Source organism: Heterodontus francisci, chromosome 3 (assembly GCF_036365525.1).
Source record: "Heterodontus francisci isolate sHetFra1 chromosome 3, sHetFra1.hap1, whole genome shotgun sequence".
Taxonomy (NCBI): Eukaryota; Metazoa; Chordata; class Chondrichthyes; order Heterodontiformes; family Heterodontidae; genus Heterodontus; species Heterodontus francisci.
In genome coordinates this window covers 115,447,112-115,469,181 of record NC_090373.1, presented here as the reverse complement: position 1 = coordinate 115,469,181, position 22,070 = coordinate 115,447,112, and the positions used below count along the sequence as shown (strand labels likewise).

The window sequence follows — 22,070 nt, the reverse complement described above, 5'->3', positions numbered from 1 at the left end:
AGAAACTTTACAATATATCATTTTAAAACAAGCAAACACTTTCTGCCAATAACAAGAGGAGAAGGGGATGGAACAGTGCCTGTCCTGATTTTAGCGTGATGGTTCACAATAGCAGTAGAATTTACACCTCTTCCAACATATAACTGCAGGTTATTGAAGGAGGATGCACAGTCAGTGGTATACAAGTAGATCCTATTAGGGAAGTATTTCATGAATTACTTCAAAAGGTCGCACAGGAAGTCCCCACTGCAGGGAAGATCAGGCCCAGCATTCCCGGTGTCGGGCTCAGTGGCAGGCCGCTACCGCGCAGATCTTCCAGCCCACACACCCTGCCACATATCCCGACGTCAGGAGGAGAACAAAATCCTGGCTCATGTGATAACATTTGATTGCCTCCCTTATTGGTTCAGATGAGGTTCTCAACAATTCAGAATTATTTTGTGAACCCAACATGATCTTCGTGGACTTCCTGTGCGACCTTTTGAAGTAATTCATGAAATACTTCCCTAATAGGATCTACTTGTATACCACTGACTGTGCATCCTCCTTCAATAACCTGCAGTTATATGTTGGAAGAGGTGTAAATTCTACTGCTATTGTGAACCATCACGCTAAAATCAGGACAGGCACTGTTCCATCTCCTTCTCCTCTTGTTATTGGCAGAAAGTGTTTGCTTGTTTTAAAATGATATATTGTAAAGTTTCTTTTGTGATTATTGGTCGAAGTTCAAAACTTGCAGGCTCCACTGCTGTAAAATTGGGAATGAAACCTTCCAATGCACACATGTGTGCTGTAATGCAGGCTCCCACCTGCCAAGAATGAGGCATATTAATTTCGCCACATGTACATTAAATTTCAAATTGTTGCTGGGAGGAAGAGAAGGCCTGTTACAAGGACTGCCAGACCTTGGCTGGAAAAAAATGTACATACTAACAGACATTGAAGGCAGGGAAGTGCATTCCATTCCCTGATAAGATGATACAATACACAGAGCAAAGATGTGGTCAGACCAGTTGGTCACATTACTAACCTGCTTGGTAAACTGGGAGTTTCTGAATTGTATCATTTGAACTGAGAGCCTGCAGAAAGCAGAATGCTCCTGGATTGAAAATATCCCTCCTAGCTGGCTTGCCACGGCCTCTCCTGTCTGCTCCCATCTCTTTCTCACGGAACTCCAAATCCACTGAAGACACATGAACCCCAACAGAGAAAAATCTCCTACAGTGAACAAGGTTTAAGAAGAATAATGCGTCCCAACAAAAAGCAAAATCTACCTACAATCAAGGACACTACAGTGAGCTCGAATAACCGTAACACAAAAAACCTCCTCAGATATTGCCTCAAACTGTTCCACTTTATTTCTTCTGCTTTCTTTCTGTCTCTGTAGTCATGTGTGTATCGCGTGTGCTTGCTAGCATGGGCGCGTTGTTGTTACGTAGGCATCAACCGAATTAGAGTTTAAGTTTAATAAATTTCAATCTCTCTTCTTTAAACCTAAGAAGACCAGAATAGAACAGATTAGAAAGAGAAGGCTGAGGGATGACTTAATTGAGATGTACAAAAGAGTAGACAAGAAGAACCTGTTTCCCTTAGCGGAGAGGTGAATTACCGGGGGCACTGATTTAAGATATAGGTAGAAGGATTAGAGGGGACATGAAGAAAACCTTTTTCACCCAGAGGGTGGTGGGTGTCTGGAATTCACTGCCAGGAACAGTGGTGAGGCAGAAACCCTCAATTCTTTCAAACGGTACCTGGACATGCACCTGAGATGCTGTCACCTGAAACCTGCAAGGCTACAGACCAGGGGCTGAAAGGTAGGATTAGACTGGGCAACTAGTTTTTCAGCCAGTACAGACATGATGGGCTGAATGGCCTCCTTCTATGCCATAATTTTTTTTATGGTTCTATGGTTCTAAGACCTGTTTGTGCTGGTTTCTTTTCCTTATAATTGGAAAGTGGTGAATAAGGATTCACCAAGGGGGAGCTAATAACATGGTGTGTTTAAAATTAAACCCTGTTACAGTAAGACCAGGTGAAGGCTGAGAGGGACCCCTAGCCACATTTCTCACCTGGTTGTAACAGAAATTTGGGTGTTAGCATCTGGAATTGACCCACAGACAAATGAGAGAAATTGGAAGTGGGAAGCCAAATTGTTCCCAAGCAAAAAGAGCACGTTTTCAATACAGGTTTTCTTGTGGTTGTGTGTGCTTGAATACAACATGTCTGCAACTGATGCTAGTAGCTCTCCAAACAAGGGTGAAGTAACTTGGGATAGGTTAAAAGCACTGTCTATGGAGGAGTTGAGGAAAATGGCTGAGCAGTGTGGGATCATTGTAAGTGGCAAGGCTAGAAAGTCTGAACTCCTAAGGCCAACCATTTTTTCCTTGAATCTGATGAAACAGAAACAGGGTTAGAAGCAAACTCCGACAGGGTATTGTTAGCAAAGATACAATTGGAACAGAGGAAACTTGAATTTGAGGAAAGGAAAACTGAGAAAGAGAGACCCTTCCAGATGGAATGTGAAGAAAAACAAAGACAGGAGAAGGAATGAGAGAGAGAGGAGAGAGAAAGAATATTCCAGAAAGAATGCAAAGAAAGAGAGCTGAAGCAGCTTGAGATAACTAGGGGGCGACAGAGTAACCCCAGTGAAAGCATGGCCAATATGGAGGAGCGTAATTCAGGGCTAGGTACAAAATTGTTAAAACTAGCTCAACTACTTCCAAAATTCAATGAGGAAGATGTGGAGGCATTTTTTGTGTCCTTTGAGAAACTGGCAAGGCAGCTAAAATGGCCAGCTGAGATCTGGCCTCTTTTACTACAAGGCAAGCTAACTGGAAAAGTCCATGAGGTTTCTTCCCTGTTGCCAGATAAGAGTTCATCAAATTATGAATAGACAAAAAGTGCTATCCTCGGGGCATATGAATTGGTACCCAAAGCCTATTGTCAAAAGTTTAGAACCCTCAAGAAGCAAGCTAATGAAACTTAATTTGAAGTTAGAAAGAAGCAAGCAGCTGACTTTTGATCAGTGGCTGAGAGCTCTTCAAGTACAGCTCAGTTATGAGAATCTCAGAGAAGTTGTTCTGTTAGAGGAATTTAAAAACTCTATCCCACTCTCCATAAAGACCCATGTAGTAGAGCAGCAGGTCCAGAGAGCCCGGCAAGCGGCCGTTCTGCCCATTGAGTTTGCTTTAATTTATAAGTCATTTTCCCAGGGGAGAACCTTTCCTAGTCACCCCCACAAATCCAAAAGGGACAAAGGGTGGGAAGGTGATAGGAGCTCAAGCAGTCCTGGGAGAGAAAGAAAAGCCGGAGACACAGGGGGCCCTCCTCTAGCCAAAAAGGAAGGTGCTGTGAGCAAGAGTGAGACCTGGTGACCTGTATGCTTCCATTGGAATAAAGCAGGGCATTTAAAAGCTGACTGCTGGAAACTAAAGGGAAAACCTGTAGGGTTAATCAGGGCACACCCTCTCAGTGAAGAAGTGAACCTGATGGAAAGCACAGCAGAACAAGCTGTGGCTTTAATTGCAGTAAGAGTGAGACCCAGGAAGCTTATGGCTGCAAGTGCAGGAACATTTAATAGGATTCCTGAAGGCTATCAGTGTTTTGTGTCTGAAGGGAAAGTAACCCCGTACCCCTCGAGTGGGGCAAGCAAGCCCATAGTGATTTTCAGGGACACAGCGGCCACTAGATCCCTTTTACTGGGAAAAGGCCTGACCTTTCCTCCAGAGAGTGCAGTGAACACCAGAATGGTGGTGAATGGTATTGGAGGGCAGTGTTTGCCTGTGCCTGTACACTGGGTGCACCTTGAGTGCAACCTAGTTTCGGGACCGGTGACCGTAGGGATTGTCCCTAGTTTGCCTGTGGATGGGGTTATTCTGCTCCTCGGTAATGATCTGGTGGAGGTGAAGATAGTAGCCCCCTACGGTAGTGAAAGAAAGACTGCAGGAGATCAGAGAGACAGGGCAGTGGCAGGTGACAGACCCCTGCAGTTTCCCTGAATGTGTAGTGGATCAGGCCATGATCAAACCAGCTCCCCCAGAGGAGACTGCATTGACACTGCAGGCAGATGACCAGGTCTATTGTCTGAGACTTTCTTTGGAAATTTAGGAGACCCAGGGAATGGATTAAATGGATTTTCCTCAGGTGAGGCTCAGTGAGCCGACCCAGTATTGAGAGGTTTAGCAAAGGTTGCCCAGTCTGAAAGTGAAGCAGAGGGAGTCTCTGATTGCTACTATTTAAAGAATGAGGTACTGATGAGGAAATGTTGTTCTCCTCACAGACCTGAGAGCAAGGAGTAGACAGTAGTTCACCAGTTAGTGGTGTCGCAGAGGCACCGGAGAGAAATATTAAGAAGGGCCCTCGAGACTACAATGAACATGCCAGTATACGAAATGCCAAAGCCTGCATAAGACTACAGTTTGACTGGCTGAAACTCCACAAAGATGTAGTGGAGTACTGCAGGAGTTGCCACATGTGCCAGGTTGAGAGGAAACCCCAACCTACAGTGAAATCTGCAGCCCTAAGTCCAGGAGGACCCTCCAGCAGAGGGCTGGTGAACTGTAAGGGGCCCCGACTGAGAACAAAAAGGGACAGGCAGGAACAGCCTGGGAAAAGGTTAGACAGAGAAAGGGAACAAATGGGCCAAGGAGGCAGGTTAAAGGAAGGACGGGAGGAATCCCAGATGAAAACCCTTACTGTCCGGTCAGCCAATCCTGAAAAATGTGAAAATTTAGACCTCACAACCTGCTACGTAAATGCAGACACTAGAAACACCCCACCAGAGTTGCTAACAGCATTTACAGGAACCTGTAGAGACAAAAGAAAGACCTCTAGGAGCAGAGAAACCATGAGGGCGAGGCCTCACCTAGTCGAAGTGCCACAGGGAAATGCAGTAGAGTCTCTACAAATATCTGCAGGCAGGAGTGTCCCAGAGAACAAATGGGAGATTAATAAAAAATCCTCCCCCCACAGTCAGAGAAAAGGGGAACCACCCATCCCCTGAAGTCAAAAGACTTTGCATGACTCAGCAAAGCACTGAAAGAGAGTTCAGGATAGACCCGCCCACTACTGTCCCTTCTACTAAAAATCCAATTTAGTGCTCATTAAATCTAACTCTCACCCCTCCCCTCCTTGGCAGACCTCAACATGACCAATGACCCTAGGCAGTCATGGCAATGGGCAAACTGAAGAAAAACTTCTCCAAAGAACCACATGTTTACTGGGATGCCAAAAAGGGGGTAATTGAAGCTGCACTGGCACCAAGAAAACCCAGGAAATTTTAATAAGCTTTAGGATTTGTGAATGAATGGAAATGAATGAGAGAAATGCATGTTTTTTTCTGTATCATATTTTTCTCTCAACCCTTTTAATGAAATGTGCTTTTCTCAAATTGCATTTCATTCTCCTGGGTGTGGAGGTGTCTTGCAGGCTCCTGCCTGCCAAGAATGAGGCATATTAATTTCGCCACATGGACATTAAATTTCAAATTGTTGCTGGGAAGAAGAGAAGGCCTGTTACAAGGACTGCCAGACTTTGGCTGCAAAAAACATTTACATACTAACAGACATTGAAGGCAGGGAAGCACATTCCATTCCCTGATAAGATGATACAATACACAGAGCCAAGACGTGGTCAGATCAGTTAGTCACATGGGGGTTTCTGAATTGTACAGTTTGAACTGAGAGCCTGCAGAAAGCAGAATGCTCCTGGATTGAAAAGATCTCTCCTGGCTGGCTCGCCATGGCCTCTCCTGTCTGCTCCCATCTCTTTCTCACAGAACTCCAAATGCAATGAAGACACATGAACCCCAAGAGAGAAAAGTCTCCTACAGTGAACAAGGTTTAAGAAGAATACTGGGCCCAACGAAAAGCAAGATCTGCCGACAATCAAGGACACTACAGTGAGCTTGAAGAACCATAACACAAAAAACCTCTGCAGATATTGCCTCAAACTTTTCCACTTTATTTCTTCTGTTTTCTTTCTGTCTCGATCTGCATGTGTGTATCACGTTGCATGCTAGCGTCGGCGTGTTGTGTATCTGTAGGCATCAACTAAATTAGAGTTGAAGTTGATGTTTAATTAATTTCAACTTTTCGTCTTTAAACCTAAGAAGACCTGTTTGTGCTGGTTTCTTTGCCTTATAATTGGAAAGTGGTGAACAAGGATTCATCAAGCAGGAGCTAAAAACAGTTTGTTTAAAATTAAGCCCTGTTACGGTAAGACCAGGTGAAGGCTGAGAGGGACAGCTAAACACCTTTCTCACCTGGTAGTAACAGTGCACATGCATGCACGCGTGAACACACACACACTCCTGACATTTGAGTCAAATCCTGCCTCTTTCCATGGAATTCCTCACTAGTTCATTGTGGTATTTTATTTATAGGAACAGTTCCCATTCTCTAAAATGCTGAGAACCTTGGAATGAATTAGTTGCAGGCACCAATGAATGGGCTGACCCCTGGCCTGAATTGTCGATTGGAAGAATAAAGCACTCTCTCTAGAACTAATACAGGTATTAATTTCATTGGCCTCCTTATCCTGACGCTGGATAGACACTGCACTTGCCCACACCATTTAAGGTCCAATGTGTGGTACTGGAATATTAACAAGGCTCATCATACCCCCAGTGCAGGTCTGCTCTCTGACTCCAAATGTAGGAGGCCTGTAGCTTCTGGTCTGGTCACCAGCCTTGATGCTTCTGCTGTAGAGGAGCAGAAAACTGTTTCTTCCCACCCATCCTTCGGGTCCTATTCTGCTTGCTGCTGTTATCCTTAGACCCCCTGTTCTGAGGAGACACTTGCTACAAGCTCCTGAAAGTTTCTTGGAACAGTATGGTGGTGCAGCCTGAAAAGGGAACCATAGCTTACAAAAAGGAAAGACAACACATAAAAGTGGGAAGACACAGCTCCCAAAATATGGGGGAAAGTGGGGGGGCGGGGGCAGTGTGAAGCAGGAGATGGAGACAGCTCCTCAAAGGAAGGGGTACAGACAGCTTCCTAACATTAGGGGGAATATAGCTCCCAAGAGAGGGGACCCCATCAAAAGGGAGACACACCTCCCTATAAAGGGGGTCACAGCTCCCAACAAAGGGCGGAGTCACAGCTGAACAACAGGGGCAGGAGGTGCAAACAGCTCCCAGCAAAGGGTGTGGAACAACATCTAACAAAAGAGGGGATCATCTCCCAACAAAGTGGGGTTACAGCTCCCACAAATTGGTGAGGGGTCACAGCTCCTAATAAAGGGGGCACAGCTTCCAAATGGAAGGAACTCCAAAAGTGGGAAACCATCTCCCAAAAAATGGATACAGCTCCAAAAAAACAAACCAATCCCCAAATAGTGCAGAGAGACACAGGCTTGTAACACATTATAAGTGTACTGCACATACTTGTGCCCTTACTGGAGGGAAAAGCAAAGGGAATAATTTATGGATCTATTCGCCCAATGTAGCAAGAGCAAATATCAGGGATTGGGGGACAGAGCGCACCATATTCTGCCGAATCTTGCAACCAACCACTCCTGGCTCACGAAGCTCCGCGTTGGGAGCATGAATTTATAACATCTCCCGAGATAAGTGCTTGAAAACCTGAAGGGAATTTACTTTCCGGGTATGGTGGAACTGGGGTGGGAGTGGGCGGTGATAGATTGGACCTCCAATGAACATTGACAAATTTTGTGCATTAACTAGTATTTTAGACCCTATAATCTCCATAAACATTGTGTAATTTTAATCTGAATAGGAAGGGACATTTCCTCCATTTATCATTTGCAAATTAACGATTTATTTTATATTTTTAAGTTTTGTCTCCAGTAGCAAGTGCCAACCTGGTCTCCTCGAAGGCAAAAAGTTCAAGTCCCACTGTAGACCTGAGCACCGAATCATGGTGAATCCTTCAGTGCAGCACTGAGGGAGTGTGGTATAGTGGGAGGTCCAATCTTTTATGAGATTTTAACCCAAGTCCAATCTGACCCGTCAGCTGGGTGCAAAGATTCCCCAGGCACTGTTCAAAGAGTAGCAGGGTGTTACCTTAGTGACCAGATACCATTCTTCCTACCAGCACCCAATACATGCTATTTACTCCATTGGTTGTTTATGGGATCATACGGTATGTGATTTGGCTTTCATGCTTACCCACATAACAACAATGACTGCACTTTACAATTTATTCATTGGTTGTTTGGAATGTTCTGAGGATATGCTAAGATGCTTTGTAAATTCCTTCCTCTGTTCCATCCAGCAGTAGGTCATTAGTTACTTGTAAAAAAAGAGCTGCAGACAGGAAATTTAGAATTAGTCACATTCTTTGTAAATAGTCGCACTGCTTTCCTTTCCCCTCTCCCAACCAGTAACTGGTGATGGATTTCTGGGTGGGATGGGGCAGTCCAGGAGAACCCCCTTGAAACCATCTCCTTCACAAGTTCATATACTTAACCTGCTCTGACCCTACCTCCCAGGTTAAAATACTTCAATACAACTTAGGTTCAAACACATGTCTCACTCCAACTGCCTCTCAGATCCAGACAATGTACCCCCTCCAAAACCCTCTTCCCCAGGTTCAGACACTTTACTCCCTGCGGCACAGTGGCGCAGTGGTTAGCACTGCAGCCTCACAGCTCCAGGGACCCGGGTTCGATTCTGGGCACTGCCTGTGTGGAGTTTGCAAGTTCTCCCTGTGTCTGCGTGGGTTTTCTCCGGGTGCTCCGGTTTCCTCCCACAAGCCAAAAGACTTGCAGGTTGTTAGGTAAATTGGCCATTATAAATTGTCACTAGTGTAGGTAGGTGGTAGGGAAATATAGGGACAGATGGGGATGTTTGGTAGGAATGTAGGATTAGTATAAATGGGTGGTTGATGGTCGGCACAGACTCGGTGGGCCGAAGGGCCTGTTTCAGTGCTGTATCTCTAATCTAATCTAAAAAAAAACATCCTGCCATCCCCACCTAGCTCAGACATGCCACTCTCTCTAAACTTATCATACTCACTTATAATTCCTCCCCTACCCGATTTAGACAATTTGCTACGTCCAAATCTTCCAGGTTCAGACGCATCACTTACACCAAACCCGTCCTCTCGGGTTCAGCCATTATACCTCCTTCAAACTCCTCCAATGTTCAGACACTTCACTTTCTTCAACCTCCACCCCTGCTGCCACCCCCACCCCGCCCCCACCCCTGGCCAGGTTCAGAGACTCTTTACACCTAACTCCTCCCAAGATCAGACACTGATCTGAGCTCCTTCAACATCCCTTGATTCAGAAATACTGCTGTCTCCAGGAGCAGAACATTGGTAGGGGGCATCTCTCCACTGCCTGACAGTACATTGCCCAACCACAGACCCAGTGAAAACTTAATACTTAGCAAAAACTCTACAGGCAACACCTGTACATCCCAGAGCATTCATCGTAACAATGATGAGATTTCTGTACTCTGTCTTGGCAACTCGAAATGGATGCAGTATTCAAGGTGCAGTCTGACTATAGCATTGAGCAGATGTGGCTGTACAGTTCAATATTCTATTGGTTTTATTAATTGCTGCTCTATATGGGATATTTTGAACATTGAATCAACTAAAGCTCCTAAGTCTCTTTCCAATTCATCTTTAGCTATTTCAGTCTTGTTCATGAAGTATGTGTGTTGCTTATTTTTCTACCCAATGCACCAGAGTCTGCACTTGGCTGCATTAAATTTCATCCAACATTGATCTGCTCATATACTTATTTTGTCTCGTTCACCCTAATTTATGAGCTGTTTCTTCCAATCCCACATTAAATCAAGGCCCTATCTATCAACCCAGGTGAACATAATAACAATGACTACACTTCAGCACTTCAATAGTAATACATCAGCTGTGAAATACTGATTGAACCTTGGTATATGTGAATAGTGCCAGAAATGGAACAGGATCAAGTTAATACATATATTCAGATCTAAACTTGCTCTGTTTCTGTTATATGAATCTGGCTTTATAAGATTTTTCCTTATGAAATCTTGCTTTATTAGCATAGAAATTGGTTGTTGTGGATAGTATTTAAATGTGAATGCATTCACTTGACATTCCCCTGCCTGCTATTTTTATGGGGGTGTAAAGCTTTTAAAAGAAAAGAAAGACTTGCATTTATATAGCACCTTTCATGACCTCAGGATATCCAAAAGCACTTTACAGCCAATGAAGTACATTTTTTTGAAGTGTAGTCACTGCTGTAATGTGGGAAATACAATAGCCAATTTGCACACAACAAGCTCCACAAACAGCTTTGTGTTTCTAACCATACAATCTATTTTTGAGATATTGATTGAGGGTGAATATTGGCCAGGACACTGGGGATAACTCCCTTGCACTTTGAAATAATGCTGTGGGATCTTTTATGTTCACCTTAGAAAACTGACAGGGCCTCAGTTTAATAACTGAAAGATAGCACCTCAGATGGTGCAGCACTCCCTCAGTACTGCACTGGAGTGTTAGCCTTGATTTTGTGCTCTAGGCTGACACTCCAGTACAGTATTGAGGGAGTGATGCCTCTCAGAGGTGCCGTCTTTCGGTTGAGATGTTAATCTGAGACCCTGCCTGCTTTCTAAGGTGGATGTAAATGCATAAGAACAGAAGAAATAGGAGCAGGAATAGACCATACAGCCCATTGAGACTACACCACTATTCAGTACGATCATGGCTGATCTTCGGCCTCAACTCTACTTTCCTGGCCACTCCCCATATTCTTTGATTCCCTCAGAGACCAAAAATATGTCTTTGTAAAAGATCCCACAGTACTATTGCGAAGAAGAGCAATTCTGTATGCTAATATCAGAAATAATAATTTCCATAATACTTGAGGTAGAGGGAATCGTTGTTTAAAACAACTGCTTTTTCCATTTTATTAAGTAAAATTATGTAAAGGGTTGTCATTCTTTTGAGGAAGAAAATTAAATCATTAAATAACAACTTGACCTTATACAATACTTAAATGTAACAAAGTATGCTGAGCTGCTTCACGTAAGTTGGAGAGAACAGGCACTAAGTAGATTTTCAAGCAACAGTTAGGGGAAGTGAATCGAAACTGGTTTGAAAATGTTCTTTTGAGGAAGCTCTTGATGGTGGTGAAACGTAGCAATGGACGGGCTGTACTTTTTTTTAGAGATACAGCACTGAAACAGGCCCTTCGGCCCACTGAGTCTGTGCTGACCATTACCCACCCATTTATACGAATCCCACATTAATCCCATATTCCTACCACATCCCCACCTTCCCTCAATTCCCCTACCACCTACCTATACTAGGGGCAATTTACAATGGCCAATTTACCTATCAACCTGCAAGTCTTTGGCTGTGGGAGGAAACCGGAGCACCCGGCGGAAACCCACGCGGTCACAGGGAGAACTTGCAAACTCCGCACAGACAGTACCCAGAAACGAACCCGGGTCACTGGAGTTGTAAGGCTGCGGTGCTAACCACTGCACCACTGTGCCGCCCCTACACCACTGTGCCACCCTTCGGGAGCATTTTAGAATCCAGTGTTGTGATAGCTGATGGTTCTATGGCACCATTAGTCAAATTGAAGGAGGTGAGGCAGAACAAGTAGCCCATAGGAAGGAGGATGTATACTGGGTCATCGGGTTGAAGAAGGTTCCACAGGTCAGCATAGCAAGACAGCAAGACCAAGGAGGAATTGGTAAATGCACAAGAATGGGGATGGGTGGGGAACTATTAGAGGCTGGCATGGGAAGGAGTGATAAGTGACTCGGATTTAGTATGGAATGTGATGTCCTGGAGTCATAGAGTCATTTACAGCACAGAAGGAGGCCATTCGGCCCACTGAGTCCATGCTGTCTCTCCTTGGAACAATCCAGTCAGTCCCAGTCCACCGCGTAATTCCTGGAGCCCTGCATGTTTATTCCCTTCAAGTGCCCATGCAATTTCATTTTGAATTCATTGATTGTCTCCACTTTCACCACCCTCGTGGGCAGTGAGTTCCATGTCATTACCACTCGCTGCATAAAAAAAGTTTTTCCTCACTTTCCCCCTGCATCTCTTGCCCAAAACCTTTACGCTGCCTCACCTATTCCTTGTACCATCAGTTAATAGGAACAGTTTTTCCTTGTTTACCTTATCAAAGCCTGTCATAATCTTTTACACCTCCACTAAATCTCTCCTCAATCTCTTTTTCTCTAAGGAGAACAACCCCAAGAAATAGCAACAGGAGTAGATCATATTGACCATCCAGCCTGCTCTGCCAATGCAATCATGGCTGATCTTGAGCTTCAACTCCACTTTCCCACCCATTCTCCATATCCTTTGATTCCCTTAGAGATCTAAAATCTGCCTATCCCAGCCTTAAATGTATTTAACAATGGAGGATCCACAATCCTCTGGGGTAAAGAATTACAAAGATTCACAACCCTTTAAGTGAAGTAATTTCTCCTCATCTCAGTCCTGAATGATCAGCCCTTTGACCTACCTAGGAGACCAGAGATGCAGTCGGTGCACCTTGGAGGAGTCGAACCCAAGCGGGAGCTGTATATCCAGTGTAGGGCTCGAGGTCCTTATATACCTGGGAGCACGGAGAGGCAGTCTGTGGATGTGGCTGTGTCGGCGGCTGGAGATCGGCGCGCGCTGGGTTGAAAAGTTAGAAAAAAAACTTAACAGTGACATCACGGGAAATCCATAAGCTGATTGGTTGGTGAGTAACAACTGTTAGTGCCTGTAAATAGCTGAAAAATCAGAGAAAAAAGTTCTTTTTTTTAAAACCCTCAAATAGCCACCTTATAAGTGGTAATGTTAGAACTACTAAGATTTCAGTTGGCGTAATGTATTAGTAATTACTAATTAGAAAGTGCTGTTTGGACAGAGTGTGAGGCTGTGAGTTGGACTTTTTTTTTCAGAGATACAGCACTGAAACAGGCCCTTCGGCCCACTGAGTCTGTGCCGACCATTAACCACCCATTTATACTAATCCTACACTAATCCCATATTCCTACCACATCCTCACCTGTCCCGATATTCCCCTACCACCTACCTATACTAGGGGCAATTTATAATAGCCAATTTACCTATCAACCTGCAAGTCTTTTGGCTGTGGGAGAAAACCGGAGCACCCGGAAGAAACCCACTCAGACACAGGGAGAACTTGCAAACTCCACACAGGCAGTACCCAGAATTGAACCCAGGTCGCTGGAGCTGTGAGGCTGCGGTGCTAACCACTGCGCCACTGTGCCGCCATAGGTTTGCACTTGCTGCTGTTCAATATTCAGCGCATTAACACCTAATCTGTACTCATGCTTTGTCTTTCAACACACCATTAACATATTGTTTGCCTTTGCTCCATGACCTTTTGGTCAGCTATGTGGCCTGGTTTGTGACCTCCTTTGTTATCTCTTGCCCCACCCCCACCTCACTTGCTTATAACCTGTGACTTTTCTAATATTTGTCAGTTCCGAAGAAGGGTCACTGACCCGAAATGTTAACTCTGCTTCTTTTTTCACAGATGCTGCCAGACCTGCTGAGTGGTTCCAGCACTACTTGTTTTTATTTCAGGACTGTTTGGAACTGTTTTGTAATGCATTTTTTTTTACAGATTTTTATGAATAAAGTATATTTTGGAAATAAAAAAAAGTGATGGTGCAGGAGGGAAGGCTTCAGGTTTCTGGGGCATTGGGACCGGTTCTGGGGAAGGTGGGACTCGTACAAGCCAGATAATCTACACCTGAACAGGACTGGAATCAATATTCTTGCAAGAGGTTTGCTAGTGCTGTTGGGGATGGTTTAAATTAGTTTGACAGGGGGATAGGAACCTGAGGGCAGTTTCGGATAGGACAAATTCAGGGCAGGGAATGGGAGACAGAAAATTAGCCAGTGACTCTGAAAGACAAAAGAAGCAAAGGTTTAAAAGTGTGAAGCACAGGAATTTAGATGTGTTAAAAGGTATTTATTTAAATGCAAGGAGTATAGCAAATAAAGCCAATGAGCTGAAAGTACAGATAGACACATGGCAGCATAATATCATTGCTATAATGGAAACTTGGCTTAAAGAGGGGCAAAAATTGCAGCACAACATCCCTGGATATAGAGTTTTCAGGCAGGACAGAGAGGGGGATAAAAAAAGGAGGGGGTGTAGCATTATTGGTTAAGGAATCACTAACAGCTGTGAGGAGGGATGATATGCTAGTTGAATCATCCAATGAGGCCATATGAGTGGAGTTCAGACATAAAAAAGGGGCAGCCACAATACTAGGAGTGCCCTATAGACCCCCAAATAGTGAGAGGGAGATAGAAGAACAAATATGTAGGCAAATTTCTGAGTGCAAAAACAATAGGGCAATAATAGTTGGGGATTTCAGCTACCCTAATATCAACTGGGATACAAACAGTGTGATGGGTACATAGGGCACAAAATTCTTGAACTGCATTCAAGAGAACCTTTTTAGCTATCATATAACAAGCCCAATGAGAGGGGGTGCAATTCTAGATTTAGTCTTAGGAAATGAAGCTGGGCAAGTGGATGAATTAGCAGTGGGTGACCACTTTGGAGATAGTGACCATAATAGTTAGTTTTAACATTATAGAGTCATAGAGTCGTACAGCATTGAAACAGACCCTTCGGCCCACCGCGTCCATGCCAACCATAATTAATATTAATCCCACCTGCCTGCATTAATTCCATATCCCTCTATGCCTTGCTCATTCAAGTACCTGTCCCGATGCCTCTTATATGTCGCTACTGTTCCTGCTTCCACCACCTCCTCAGGCAGCTCATTCCAGATACCCACTATTCTTTGTGTGAAAAATTTACCCCTTTGATCCCCTTTAAACCTCCTCCCTCTCACCTTAAATCTATGCCCTCTAGTTTTAGTCACCCCTACCATGGGAAACGGACTCTGGCTATCTACCCTATCTATGCCTCTCCTAATTTTATACACCTCTATCATGTCCCCTCTCAGCCTCCTTCGCTCCAGGGAAAACAGACCCAGCCTATCCAATCTCTCTTTATAACTCAAGCCCTCCAAACCAGGCAACATCCTTGTGAATCTTTTCTGCACCCTCTCTAGCTTAATCACATCTTTCTTGTAGTGCGGGCGACCAGAACTGCACCCAGTACTCCAAATGCGGCCTAACCAACATTATGTACAACTGTAACATGACATCCCAACTCTTGTACTCAATGCCTTGGCCGATGAAGGCAAGCATGCCATACGCCTTCTTCACCACCCTGTCTACCTGTGTTGCCACTTTCAGGGAACTATGTACTTGCACCCCAAGGTCTCTCTGCTCAACAACACTCCCCAGATTATCATGGAAAAGAACAAAGATAAAACAGGAGTAAAAGTTCTAAATTGGGCGAAGCTGAGAGGTGATCTGGCGAAAGTGGACTGGTGGCAGTTACTTGAAGGAAAATCAGTGGCAAACTAGTGGGAGGCATTCAAAAGTGAGATTCTAGAGGCACAGTGTAGATATGTCGACACAAAGATAAAGGGTGATACGGCCAAATCTAGAGACCCCTGGTTATCTCGAAGCATGCAGGGTAAGATAACGCTGAAAAAGAAATCTTACGATGGTCACAAAAAATGTAATACTTTAGAAAGCCTAGAGGAGTATAGAAGGTGCATGGGTGAAGTTAAAAAAGGAAATTAGGAAAGCAAAGCAAGGACATGAAAAATTACGGGCAGGCAAAATCAAGGGAAACGCAAAGATGTTTTATCAATACATTAAGACCAAGAGGATAACCAAGGAAAGGGTAGGGCCTGTCAGAGATGTACAAGGGAACTTATGCGTGGATGCAGAAGATGTGGGCAGGGTTCTTAATGAGTACTTTGTCTCTGTCTTCGCAAAGGAGAGCGATGATGCAGATATTGTCGTAAAAGATGAGGAGTGTGAAATATTATATACGATAAGCATAATGAGAGAGTAAGTACTAGAGGGTATGACATCCTTGAAAGTGTATAAATCACCAGGGCCAGATGGATTGCATCCCAGGTTATCAAAGGAAGCCAGGGATGTAAATAGCGGATGCTCTGAGGAGCATCCTCAAATCCTCACTAGATACAGGCGAGGTACCAGAGGATTGGAGGTCTGCAAACATTGTACCATTGTTTAAAAAGAGTGTGAGGGATAGGCCAAATAATTATAGGCCAGTCAGTCTGACCTCAGTAGTGGATAAATTGCTAGAAACAATGCTGAGAGATAGGATAAGCTGCCACTTAGAAAGGTACGGATTAATCAGAGATAGTCAGCATAGATTTGTTAAGGGAAAGTCATGTCTTACTAACTTAATTGAGTTTTTCAAGGAAGTAACAAGGAGGATTGATGAGGGTAATGCAGTAGATGTGGTCTACATGGATTTTAGTAAGGCATTTAACAAGGTCTCACCTGGCAGACTGCTCAGAAAAATAAAAGCCATGGGATACAGGGGAATGTGGCAATTTGCATCCAAAATTGGCTCAGTGACAGGAATCAAAAGGTAATGGTCAATGGTTGTTTTTGGGAATGGAAAGCATTTTGCAGTGCCATTCCACAGGGTTCAATGTTGGGTCCCTTGCTGTTTGTGGTATATATTAATGATTTGGACTTAAATGTGGGAGGCATGATTGAGAAAATAGTAGATGACACAAAAATTGGCCGTGTAGTTTATAGTGAAGAGGATAGCTGTAGACTCCAGAATTATATCAATGGTTTGGTTGAGTGGGCGGAAAAATGACCAATGGAATTCAATCCAGAGAAGTGTGAGGTAATGCATTTGGAGCAGGCAAACAAAGCAAGGGAATACATAATAAATGGGAGGATTTAGAGAGGAGTAGAAGAATGGAGAGACCATAGAGTGCATGTCCAGAGGTCCCTGAAGGCGTCAGGACAGGTAGATAGAATGGTGAAGAAGGCCTATGGAATGCTTTCCTTTAATGGCCGAGGTGTAGAATGCAAAAGCAGGGATATAATGCTGTATAAAACGCTGGTTAGGCCACAGCTGGAGTATTGCGTACAGTTCTGGTCACCACATTACAGGAAGGACATAATTGCTCTGGAGGGAGTACAGAGGAGATTTACAAGAATGTTGCCAGTGTTTGAAAGTTGCAGCTATGAGAAAAGATTGGCTAGGGTTGTTTTCCTTAGAACAGAGGAGGCTGAGGGGTGACTTAATTAGAGGTGTACAATATTATGAGGGGCCTAGATAGAGGAGACAGGAAGGACCTGTTTCCCTAGCGGAGAGATCAGTTACTGGGGGCACAGATTTAAGGTGATTGGTAGAAGGATTAGAGGGGACATGAGGAAAAACGTTTTCACCCAAAGGGTGGTGGGTGTCTGGAATTCACTGCCCAGATCAGTGGTGGAGGCAGGAACCTTCAACTCATTTAAAAGGTACCTGAACATGCACCTGAGGCACTGTAACCTGCAAGGCTACGGACCAGGTGCTGGAAGGTGGGATTAGATATGATGGCTATTTTTTTCAGCCTGCACAGACACAATGGGCTGAATGTCCTCTTTTTGTGCCATAACTTTTCTATGGTTCTATGGTTCTTGCCCTGAGTCTGTGCCCCCATGTTTTAGATTTCCCTGACCAGCGTAAACAATCTCTCTGTGTTTATCCTATACAGCCCCTTCAGAATCCAGTATGTTTCAATGAGATCGCCTCTTATTCTTCTGAACTCCAGAGAATTTCGGCCAATTTATTCAGCCTCCCATCAAAGACAACCCTCTCATCCCAGGGACCAATCCAGTGAACCTTCGCTGTACCACCTCCAGTGCAAGTATATCCTTCCTTAAATATGGAGACCAAAACTGTACACAGTAGTCCAGATGTGGTCTCACCAAAGCCCTATACATTTTAGCAAGACTTCTTTATTCCTGTACTTCAATCCCCTTGCCATAAAGGCCAACATGCCATTTGCCTTTCTAATTGCTTGTCGTACCTGTATGTTAACTTTCTGTCTTTCTTGTCCAAGCACACCCAAGTTTCTCTGAACATCAACACTTACAAGTTTCAAGCCTTTCAAAAAATATTCTGCTTTTCCATTCTTATGATCAAAGTAAATAACTTCACACTTCCCCACATTATACTCCATCTGCCATCTGGTTGCCCACTCACAACCTCTATATATCTCTTTTCAGCCTCTCTGTGTCCTCGCGACAGCTTTCCTTTCCACCGAGCTTTGTACCATCAGCAAACTTAGATACATTACTCTCTGTCTCTTCATCTAAGTCATTCATATAGATTGTAAATAGCTGAGGCCCCAGCACTGATCCTTGTGGCACTCCACTTGCCAACACAGCTTTCCAACTTGAAAATGCCCTGTTTATTCCCACTCTTTTCTTGCTGTCTATTAACTAATCCTCTATATATTACCCCCAACTCCATCACCCGTTATCTTGCCTATTAATCTTTTGTGTGGCACCTTATTGAATGCCTTTTGGAAATCCAGAAATCCAGGTAGACTACATCTGGTTCCACTTTATCTACCCTACTGGTTACATCCTCAAAAAACTCTAATAATTTTGTCAAACAGGATTTCTCTTTTGTAAAACCATGTTGACTTGTTTTAATCATACTATGCTTTTCTAAGTGTATTGTTAAGACTTCCTTAATAATAGATTCCAGCGTTTTCCTGATGACTGATATTAGGCTAACTGGCCTGTAGTTCCTTGTTTTCTCTCTCCCTCCTTTCTTGAAAAGCGGTGTTACATTTGACAACTTCCTATCTGCTGGGACTGTTCCCAAATCTAACGAATTTTGGAAAATCAGAACTAGCACATCCGCGATCTCTGCAGCTAACTCTTTTAGAACCCGAGGATATATGACATCAGGTCCCAGGCATTTATCAGATTTTAGTCCCTTAAGTTTCTACGATACAATTTCTCTGCTGATCATAGTTACCTTAATTTCCTCATGCTTTTTAGCCCCTAGGTTACTGTCTATTTTTGGTATGGAACTTGTGTCTTCTATTGTGAAGACAGTCACAAAATATTTGTTCAATGACTCTGCCATTTCCTCATTCCCCATGATAATAAGCGCAGTGGTTAGCACCGCAGCCTCACAGCTCCAGGGACCCGGGTTCAATTCTGGGTACTGCCTGTGCAGAGTTTGCAAGTTCTCCCTGTGTCTGCGTGGGTTTTCGTTGGGTGCTCCGGTTTCCTCCCACAGCCAAAGACTTGCAGGTGATAGGTAAATTGGCCATTGTAAATTGCCCCTAGTGTCGGTAGGTGGTAGTGAATATGGGATTACTGTAGGGTTAGTATAAATGGGTGGTTGTTGGTCGGCACAGACTCAGTGGGCCGAAGGGTCTGTTTCAGTGCTGTATCTCTAAATAAAAAAATAAATAAATACATTTCTCCTGTCTCTGCTTCAAAGGGACGAACGGTTACTTTTGCTACTCTCTTCCTTTCTATATACATATAAAAGCTTGTAATTTTGTAAATTTGTAACCTAACCTTGTAACTAAAATACCCCATCACTGGAACCATTCTAGTAAATCTCCACTGCATCCTCTTAAGGACCCCCACATCCTTCTGAAATTATGGTGACTAGAACTGGTTGCAATACTCTAGTTGAGGCCTAACCATAGCTTTATAAAGGTTTAGTAAAACTTCCCTACTATTGTACTCAACGCTTCTATTTATGAAGCCCCATATCCCATATGCTTTGATAACCACTCTCTCAGTACGTCCTACCACCTTCAAAGATCGATGCACATGTACCCCCAGGTCCCTGTGTTTCTGTACACTCGTTAGAACCTGTGCCATTAAGTCGATATTGTCTCTCACTATCCCTTCTGCCAAAATGCATCACCTCACAATTCTCTGTATTAAATTCCAACTCCAATTCTCTGTCCATTCTGCAAGCTTATCTACGTCCTGTTGCAGGTGATTTGCATCATCTTCACTGTTTGTCACTACTCCAAGTTTTGTCTAATTGGCAAATTTTGAAGTTCTTCTCTGCACTCCAAGATCCAAGTCATTGTATATAGCAAAAAAAGCAGTGATCCCAGCACTGACCCTTGGGGAACACCACTGTCTACCATCCTCCAGTCTGGAAAACAACCATTTACCACGATTTACTGTTTTCTGTCCTTAAGACAATTTTTTTTATCCAAATGGACACTGACCCTCCTATTCCATGAGCCTTAATTTTGTTAACCAACCTTTTATGTGGTACAATGTCCTTGTGGGAAGGTTCACCAACCATCTTCAGCTGCTTCATCAATGACCTTCCCTCCATCATAAGGTCAGAAGTGGGGATGTTCACTGATGATTGCACAAGGTTCAGCACCATTCTCAACTCCTCAGATACTGAAGCAGTCTGTTTAGAAATGCATTAAGACCTGGACAATATTCAGGCTTGGGCTGATAAGTGGCAAGTAACATTCATGCCACACAAGTGCCAGGCAATGGCCATTTCCAACAACAGAGATTCTAACCATCTCTCCTTGACATTCAATGGCATTATGATCACTGAATCCCCACTATCAACATCTTGGGGGTTACCATTGACCAGAAACTGGATTTGTCCTGCTTTTTGTGTACAGGACATACCTGGGCAATTTTCCACATTGTCAGGCAGATGCCAGTGTTATAGATGTACTGGAACAGCTTGGCTAGGGGCGCGGCTAGTTCTGGAGCACAGCTCTTCAGTACTATTGCCAGAATGTTGTCAGGGCCCATAGCCTTTGCAGTATCCAGTGCCTTCGCTTGTTCCTTGGCATCTCGTGGACTAAATCAAATTGGCTGAAGACTGGCATCTGTAATGCTGGGGACTTCAGGAGGAGGCCGAGATGGATCATCCACTCGGCTGAAGATGGATGCAAATGCTTCAGCCTTATCATTTGCACTGATGTGATGGGCTCCCCCATCACTGAGGATGGGGATATTTGTGGAGCCACCTCCTCCAGTTAATTGTTTAATTGTCCACCACCATTCATGACTGGATGTGGCAGGACTGCAGAGCTTAGATCTGATCCATTGGTGGTGGGATCGATTACCTCTGTCTATAGCATGCTGCTTACGTTTTTTGGCACACAAGTAGTCCTGGGATGTGGCTGCACCAGGTTGACACCTCATTTTGAGGTATGCCTGGTGCTGCTCCTGGCATGCCATCCTGCACTCTTCATTGAACCGGGTTTGATCCCACGGCTTGATGGTGTTATGCCGGACAATGAGGTTACAGATTGTGGTTGAGTACAATTCTGCTGCTGCTGTTGGCCCACAGCGCCTCATGGATACCCAGTTTTGCATTGCTAGATCTGTTCAAAATCTAGCACAGGGGTAGTGCCACACAACATAATGAAAGGTACCCTCATCTCCAAAAGGACTGTGCGGTGGTCACTCCTACCAATGCTATGCATCTGCAACAGGTAGATCAGTGAGAATGAGATCAAGTATGTTTTTCCCTCTTGTTGGTTCCCTCACCACCTGCCGCAGACCCAGTCTAGCAGCTATGTCCTTTAGGACTCGGCCAGCTCGGTCAGTAGTGGTACTACTGAGCCACTCTTGGTGATGGACATTGAAGTCGCCCACCCAGAGTACATTCTGTGCCCTTGCCATCCTCAGTGTTGCTCCAAGTGATGTTCAACATGGAGGAGTACTGATTTATCAGCTGTGGGAGTGGGGGGTGGGGGCGGGCGGCAAGTGACAATCAGCAGGAGGTTTCCTTGCCTATGTTTGACATGATGCCATGAGACTTCATGAGGTCCAGAGTCGATGTTGAAGACTCCCAGGACAACTCCCTTCCAACCGTATACTACTGTGCCGCCACCTCTGCTGGGTCTGTCCGGTGGGATAGGACATACCCGGGAATGATGATTACTGTGTCTGGGACATTGTCTGTAAGGAATGATTTGGTGAGTATGACTATGTCAGGCTGTTGCTTAACTAGTCTTTGGGACAGCTCTCCCAACTTTGGCACAAGTCCCCAGATGTTAGTAAGGAGGTCTTTGCAGAGTTGACAAAGCTGGGTTTGCAGGTGTTGTTTCCATGACCTACGTCGATGCCAGCTGGTCCATCTGGTTTTATTCCTTATTGCCTTTGTAACTGAGTGGCTTGCTAAGCCATTTCAAAGGGCATTTAAGAATTAACCACATTGCTGTGGATCTGGAGTCATATGTA

The 22,070-nt window shown here is 44.2% G+C and overlaps 1 long non-coding RNA gene across 1 annotated transcript in view; it reads right to left on the bottom strand.

Moving 5' to 3' along the window:
* Window positions 1-1,048: 1,048 nt before the first annotated feature.
* LOC137352701 (uncharacterized) overlaps window positions 1,049-22,070 on the bottom strand; it is a 90,984-nt gene continuing 69,962 nt past the window's right edge. The window contains exons 2-3 of the long non-coding RNA XR_010969762.1: window positions 8,129-8,266; window positions 1,049-1,218 (exon numbers count right to left, since the gene is read on the bottom strand). This is a non-coding gene — a long non-coding RNA (uncharacterized lncRNA). The remainder of the gene's footprint in view (window positions 1,219-8,128; window positions 8,267-22,070) is intronic.